General features: G+C 42.7%; 1 protein-coding gene across 2 annotated transcripts in view; it reads right to left on the bottom strand.

Annotated features, from left to right (window-relative positions):
• Positions 1–8,635, bottom strand: part of MEGF10 (multiple EGF like domains 10) — a 178,351-nt gene that overhangs the window by 28,960 nt on the left and 140,756 nt on the right. The gene's annotated exons all lie outside the window — the stretch shown is intronic.

Genomic DNA, 8,635 nt, shown 5'->3' on the forward strand with positions numbered 1-8,635 from the left:
AGGGCAGAAGCTGTTTTGAAGATGAGCCTGAGAGGAGGAAGACCTGTCAGGTGGCTGTCTGGGATTTTCCAGGTTAAAAAAAAAAAAGATAAAAATGACAAGGTCTTTAACTAAATTAATGGTAGTTGGGATGCAGGGGAAGATGAATTCCAGAGAAATGTAGGAGAGGATGTAGATGAAGGCTGCAGCCCCCTCCCCACACTCACCCGGGGTCACTGATGAGTTCTGGCAGCTCCACGAAGGAGAGACGGCGCCTGGTTCTGTTCACTACAGTGCCTAGCACATGTGAGGTGTCAAATATTTGCCGAATGAATGCATACGCCCTGTCCCTTTTCGGTGTGATATTCAGGACCATTTTCCAACTGGAAGGAGCAACCGTGTCATTCTTTCCTTCCCCGAAGTGATGAGAAGTGGGGTGAAGCCGGGAAGCCAGGCATAGTCACATTTTGTGCACCTCACATGGTGACCCTTCCCTGCAAAGGGGGTGGACGTGTCTGCCTTGCTTCTTTTGGAGAGGATAAACTTTCATGAGCTCAGGTCTGTGTGTTTTAATGCTTGGCCCAGATTATAAAGCAATAGAAGAATTATGGGACACCTTGAGGAAATTCTGTGGAATGTTTCCCAAAGTACAGATAAAAGCTCTCATATGAGCTACGTCAGGAAACAACTTCCTAAACTCGGGGGTATCTTTAAATGTGCAGGAATCTCTGGCTCAATGGAAGCCTTTTTCCCTGATAAATGTTCTAACACTGATAAGGAGATGTGAGAGGGACTGTTTTTGCCAGGCCTCTGGACAAAGAGCTCTTTCATGGCCTTCACAAGTTGCTAGGCAATGGCTGAATGATCGCGATAAACTTCAGCTAAGCAGCTCTAAAGAAATGTCCGTGCCTTTAATGCCTGATGCCTAGGCCAGCAGCCTCAATGGGAAATCAGCATTCACCAGGCATTCATGATTCCATGAATGCGGCAAATGAATGAATCATCTGGGATGTCGTTATTTCCCCCTCTCCGAGATAACCCCCAAACTCCTTGTCTTGCTTAATTGTTTATATTCTTTATGCCAGTATTGAAATATTTGGGGCGTAAGTGAATGAATGAAATGATTTCAATTTGATGTCTTGTTCCTGAGCAATAAGCTGTTAAACATATATTAGAGCCAAGAGAGAGATGTGTTAATAATAATTGGGCTTGGTGGTTATAGGAGAAAGGGACTACAGTATTTAGTCATAGCACTTTTCTGCTTTTGTAACCCTCTGGCCAGTGAAGTGACGGCACACTGTAGTGTAAGAGGTTATTCACTGGCGTGCCCTCCTCTGCCTACGCAGTGTCTGCCCGAGAGAACGGAGCAGGCCAGGAGCTGGTGCTACTTATCTTCATGTTCCCAGCACCTAAGCACTGTGGGAACACTCAATGACTGGTTATTAAATTTGTCAAGTTTATTTGGATACTGCGAATTGTAAAGATCCATTAAAAAATAATCTGCTTTGAAAAAAAAATACTGATAAGTCCTATAAATCAGCGAGGTGTGCATTTGCAGCTATAAGACATAAACACCAGAAAGCATGACCTGCCTTAGGTTGGACCCAGATAAAAGCGGAGAACAGACTGCGAGGCAGGTTGGGAGATCAGGGAATTTGCACTTTTTCCTGCAGCCTTTCTTTCGGGAAGGCGAGTTCCTCCATCCACCCTCCCTTCAGAGACCCCACATTCTGCTTTTACATGACTCCCTCCCCCCAAGACATGTAGATAGACAGGCTGATGTTCCTGCCTACACACTCTCCTCTGCACCCTTCAAAACCATAAAGAGTCAGATAGCGTGTCATTTGCACTGTGGCTGATTGGGTGCATGCACGTTCATTAAAGCTCATTTGCACTTGAATTTGCACTTACATGTCACTGGCCAAGGAAAGGTAGACCTCCCCTTATTATAACAATTCAGGCGTCTCTCAGTTGCATGAGAGGTCAGTTTAGGGCAGATGAGTACCTGAAGGAGCCGTTCACTTACTCAGCTGGTCACACTTGCTGTGTTTGGGGAAGCTTGGAAAGGGCAGTGCCCTTCTGAGAGGGGCTGGGACCCCTGCACGCCTAGCTCTGCTTGATGAGCAGAGTAGAGAAGCCACAATATCTCATGAACTTGCCTCCAGGTTTCCTCGGCCCAAAGTCCCCCTTCCTGGCAGGGCTTGGATGAGCGCCTCACCTCTTCCTCCTCTCCTTCCCCTTCTTTCCATCATAACATGTCCTGCTGGTCCCCTTCTCTTTCCCATGACTCCTAGGGGCTATTTGGCATCCTAATCTCTTTCCTATCAGTTTAGCATATTACTTTTTTTCTGGTATGAACGCGTCCTAGCCTTTTGCAACTGATTATAGAGCTTCTGTCACAGAAATGCTCCCCTTCAAGAACAAGAGTAGCAAGATACAGCTATCACACCCACGGCTATAAAATGAGGCTGGCTTTTCAAAATGAGGAAAAGGTGTTTCATTTTCCCCCCTCCCCTTTTTTTCCTTTTTTACTGCAATCTTCCCCTTTTTGATAAGGTAGTCTACTGGCTAAAAATGTCAATAAATTAAGGTTTTTAAATGACCACATATAATAGAAGTACATGCATATTTTGGTTAATCTCTATAGTAGTACACTATGAATACTTTTTTATGACTGTAAAATAGAACTATCAATTATAGTAGAAATAAATAAGAGTTCTGGTTCCTTTAAGATAAAAAGACAGTCACACATTAGAAAGGAGGGTGAAGTGATCAGGAGTGGTGGGCGAGCCCCCTGGTAAGAAAGCAAGCTGAATTCCTTGGCGTATCTGGTTAGCACATGACTTCCTCAATTTAGGTGTATCCATTTCTTGGTAATTTGGGGTACAATTCTTCTAACCCCTATCTCTAGCTCCAAACTCAGAGGCCTGGCAGCCTCTCCTGCAGCCAGTGGCCGAGCCCTGTTGGTGTCTCTAGGCCGTCTTGCTGACTTGGTCAGGAGATGAATGCAGGTCCCCATGTTTGATTTCACCGATTCCTTCACAAAAGCCTCACTGTCATCCCACCCACTGCTACCCTGCCCAGCAGGTCTCAACACTTCACCTGTAGCAACGGGAGGAGAGGAAAAGAAGTACCTGCTTCCCTGGGCCGATGCTATTGATTTAACCCTGAAACTGGTGCTTGAATGGACAGCAGACCTTCCTTTGTGTTGGAAAAGGTCCTTTAAAAGGACTTACTTAAAACAAGTTTGCGATGAAAAGCCAGGAGCCCATCCAATGTCCGCAATGTAATGATGTTCCGTGTAAATAACAGACGCTACACTTCTTTTACGAAAAAAAAAAAAAAAAAGCCAATTCTTGGTCCAAGTGTAGGGTGCTGTCTGGAACTTCAGGAATTCTCTTTCCTTGACATACACTTGCTTATTCTGTGTGTGTTCCGAGTGTGGGGATGACCTCTCCAAAACACATTTCACAGCAGCCTTCGATACTTGCAGACCTGATGCTCACACAGAAAGTCCCGGATAAACAAGTCACTGGGACCTGAAGCAAAGGAATGGTGGGCGACACATGATAGAGCTTCCTCCCTTCGGAGAAGCAGACCAGTCACAGGCGGACAGAGGATTACAGATTACGTTGTGTGACAAAGCCACTGCATTCCCACAGGAGCCCAGAGGTCTAAGGCCAGATGGGATAACTTGTCTTACCCCATGACCCAGACTGTGGAATGCAACGAACACATTTTCTGACTGGCTTCAGGCCAAATCCTCGCTCCTGATTTGCTCATGTACGCGAGAGAATGCCTTTCGCAGGCTGGTTCTAAATCATCAAAGCAGGTGGATACTTGAGCAGTGAACACCTCACATTTCCTCTATATTCATAAGGCAAGAGGAGACTGGGTGGAGTTTTGTCCAAAACAAATGATATGGCCTCTCGGTAGGGGAATTTTTGAATTTGCTGGGGGTTAAAAATGCTCCTTCGTTTCACTGTGGTCATTGAGAACTTAGTGCTGGTCATTCCATTTGAGAGCTTTAAGAAGCCCGTTGAAGTCACAAAAATCTGCTTTAATCCATGAAATAATGTAGTTTTAACATTTAGTAACTGAGAGCCAAACAGAAACTATGAGAAGGTGGAACGTCATACTGTGAAGTCTGGGTAATCTTAGCTTTTACAAGTCAAGGGGGAACTAGAGGGTCATGGAGTCCTTGTGTCTGTGGGTGGCTCCTATTAATAGAAAATAGAGTCCATTATACCAGCCATGGTCTGTTTCCCACGGTAGCTCTGAGACACTAGAAATCAAGTACATGACGGTTCTTTTCAGTTTACCCGTCAGAAGCCAAAGAAGCTCTCGACAAATTCCAAAGGACTGAAAGACACCACTGAAGAGGCTGCTGATGACACCCTGTGTTCAAGGATCTGAAGACTCAATGTTGTTAAGTTGGCAACACTCCACACATTGATCTATAGTTTCAATCCTCATTAAATTTCTGCCTTAATTCTCTGCAGGAATTGACATGCTGATCCTAAAATTTATATGGAAATTTAAGGGACCCAGAATAGTGAAAACAATCTTGGAAAAGAAGACTAAAGTTGGAGAACTCACACTTCCCAATTTTGAAGCTTTTTACCAAGCTAAAATAATCAAAACAGTATGGTACTGGCATAGAGATACATATATACACTGAGTGGCCAGATTATTATGACCGGCCAGATTATTATGATCACCCCATCGGTACTTCATTGACACTTCCAAAAATACTGAATATTGAAAACTTCCTAAGCAAATATTCTCAAGGTTTTATTATTATTATTATTTGCATAACTAATTCACTTCATTGTACTGAGGGAGTGATCATAATAATCTGGCCCCTCAGTGTATATCAATGGAAAAGAAGTGAGAGTCCAGAAATAAGGCCTCCCACATTCATGGTCAATTGATCTTTGACAAGGATGTCAAGACAATTAAATGGAGAAAAGAATAGTCTTTTCAACAAATGGTGCTGATAATCACATGCAAAAGAATGAAGTTGAACATTTATCTCATACCATATATAGAAAATGAACTGAAAATGGATCAAAGACCTAGATGTAAAGATAAAGTATAGAAGCTAAAACTATAAAATTCTTAGAATATATAGGCATAAATCTTTGTGACCTTGGATTAGTCAGTGGTTTCTTAGATTTGATGACAAAAACATAAGCAAAAAAAAAAAAAAAAAGGAAAAAATAGACAAACTGGGCTTCATCAAAATAAAAACTTTTCTGCCGCAACAGGCACTATCAAAAAGTGAACAAAATAAATCACAGAATGAGAGAGAGAAAATATTTGCAAGTTATATATCTGATAAGGGACATACATCTAGGATATATGAAGAACTATTACAACTCAATAATAAAAAGACAAATATCCCAATAAAAAGCAAATAAAAATTTGCATAGCTATTTCAACAAAAAGATATACAGATGGCCAATAAGCACATGAAAATATATTAAACATCATTACTCATTGGGGAAATGCAAATAAAAAACAATGAGATACTATTTTCCACCAATAAGAGTGGCTATAATAAAAAGGCAGATAATAAAAAGTGATAGTGTGGATATGGAAAAATTAGAACCCTCATACATTGCTGGTAGGAATGTAAAATTATGCAGCCACTTTGAAAAACAGTTTAGCAATTCTTTTTAATTCTTAAAAAGGTTAGAATTGCCCTATGACTCAGTAATTCCACTTCTAAATATATCCTATATAATAAAAGGCTAATATGCAAATAGACCGAATGGTAGAACAACCAGTTGCTATGACGTGCACTGACCACCAGGGGGAAGACACTCAATGCAGGAGCTTCCCCTAGTGGTCAGTGCGCTCCCACAGGGGGAGCACCACTCAGCCAGAAGGCGGGCTCACAGTTGGCAAGTGAAGCGGCGGTGGCGGGAGCCTCTCCCACCTCTACCACAGCACTAAGGATGTCTGACTAACAGCTTAGGCTTGTTCCCCAGGGAACAGGCCTGAGCCATCCGTCGGACATCCCTCAAGGGCTCCTGGACTGTGAGAGGGAACAGGCCGGGCTGAGGGACCCCCCACCCCGAGTGCACAAATTTTTTGCACCAGGCCTCTAGTGACATATTCATTGAAGCATTATTAAAAATAGCCCAAAAGTAAAAACAACCCAAAAATCTATCCATGATGAGTGGTTACATAAAATGTGGTCTGCCCATGCAATGAAATATTATTTGGCAGTCAAAATAAATGAAGTGCTGACATATGCTCCAATAGAGAGGAAACTTGCAAATAAATGTTAAGTGAAGGAAACCAGTCACAAAAGACCATGTATTGTACGAGTCCAAACAATATTAAAACAGGCAAGGCTATAGAGACAGAACATAGATTAGTGGTTGCCTAGGGAAAGGGGGCAGTAGAAAGGACTGGGGGTAAATAGGGAATTAATGCTAATGAGCACTAAGTTTTGGAGGTGATGAAAATCTTCTAAAATGGAATTGTGGTGTACAATTCTTTAAATACACTAAAAACCATTGAATTGTACACTTTAAATAGGTGAATTCTATGGCATATGATTATATCTCAATAAAGCTATTATATATGTATACACACACTTTGAATAATTATAAAGGCAGTGCTTATTAAGATATATTTCATTTTCAAAATTGGGCTATCAGTTGTTGAAGTGTGCATACATTTTTTGGGACACGCTACGTGTGTGTGTGTGTGTGTGTGTGTGGAGAGAGAGAGAGAGAGAGAGAGAGAGAGAGAGAGAGAGAGAGAGAGAGAAATTATACCTTAGAGTCCATAATTCATCCAGAGTGAACAGAAATCTCAGAATAAGTGCCCTGTCCTCCAGCACCTCCTGGAATAAGTGTGATGGCAGATGGGTGCAATAGTTAAAAGCGCTGGGTACATAGTGGGGAGCATTTGCAGAACCTGTCTCTCACATTTATTGACTCTGGGACCTTAGTTCAGTCACTTAACGTGTCTTTGCTCAGCTTCCTCATCTGTAAAAAGGAGAAAATAATATTTCCCACCTCATAGAGTTGCAAGCCTGCAGTAAGCATTCAAAAAGTATTACTTATTATTTCTCTAGAATCTTCTTTGGATGCATTTTTGCTTGAAAGTAAGACCACCCTGACTCCATAACTTCTTCAATGTGACATCTCTAGTATGGAGGCACAAAATTCTCTTCTGAAAGATCCATACCACCACTAAAGAGGGTATTTAGCTTGTTACTACCAATTTCTTTTAGAGGACAAGTTGAAAATGTTCTGGAGGATACTAAAGCATCAATATGGAAACAGTTCTCTTACAAATTCCCTCTGTTCTCTAAATTTATATACAGATATATTTAGATACAAATATAATATACTAGAGGCCCGGTGCACAAAAATTTGTGCACTCAGCGGGGTGGGGGGAGGTCCCTCAGCCCGGCCTGTGCCCTCCCACAGTCTGGGACCCCTTGGGGGATGACCATCTGCTGGCTGAGGCCTGCTCCCCAAGGGATTGGGCCTAAGCTGGCAATCAAACATCCCTTTGGCAGCCCGGAAGCCCTCAGGGGATGTCCACTTGCCAGCTGGGAGCAGGCCTAAGCTGCAGGCGGACATCCTTAGCACTGCTGAGGCAGGAGAGGCTCCCACCACCACCGCTGTACTGGCAGCCATCAGCCTGGCTTGTAGCTGAGCAGAGCTCCCCCTGTGAGAGCACACTGACCACCAGGGAAGAGCTCCTGCATTGAGCATCTGCTCCCTGGTGGTGTGTGTCATAGTGACCAGTCATTCCCAGTGGTTCTGCTGTTAGGGTCAAATTTCATATTACCCTTTTATTATATAGGACTAGAGGCCCGGTGCACAACAATTTGTGCACTGGGGGGGGGGCTGCTATAATTGCAACTTTGTAGCTTAGAGTGCAGCTCAGAGCCAGGCTGCAGTAGGGAGGAAGCTTGGTCCTCCATCATGGGATCAAGCAAGCCTCCTGCTCGCTTCAGCTGCATGGCTGCCGGCCGCCATCTTTGTTGGCAGTTAATTTGCATATCACCCTTTGCCATCAATGGGAAGTGTAGCGGAGGTATGGTTAATTACCATGTTTGTTTATTATTCGATAGGATATTCTAGAGGCCCAATGCATGAAATTTGTGCAAGGGGCTTGGCCCTTGCAGCTGCGGAAGCTTGCCTTGGACCTCGCAGCCCCAGCTTTGTCTGGAAGGTCATCTAGCTGTCTGGTCTAATTAGCATATTACGCTTTTATTATTATAGATATATACAAATACACACTCAAACACAAATGGCTTCAAAGGGAAGTTAATTTTAAAAAGAAGTTCTGGTTCATTTATCTACCTTTAACCCAGTCCCTAGTAAAACAAGGTTTCACTTTAAATTGGCAAATCAGCAACCAACATTTTATTTTACTTTCAGAAGAATGGTCATCAATTGCTCAGTTCATTCATCCCAATGTTTAATAACTGTCCTATTGCGTTGCCAATCATACTGTTTCTTAAAACGTACTTAAAAGTTTGTTTCTTTTGTTTTTTAGTATAGGCTTGAATTGGTGTATAAAAAAGAACATGATCCCAATTTGTTTGGGCATTTAGTGCCATCTTCCACGTCTGTACATCATGAGCAAAAACCACTCTTCTTTTAAGACCCCTGTTAGT

Source organism: Myotis davidii, unplaced genomic scaffold (assembly GCF_000327345.1).
Source record: "Myotis davidii unplaced genomic scaffold, ASM32734v1 scaffold159, whole genome shotgun sequence".
Classification (NCBI taxonomy): Eukaryota; Metazoa; Chordata; class Mammalia; order Chiroptera; family Vespertilionidae; genus Myotis; species Myotis davidii.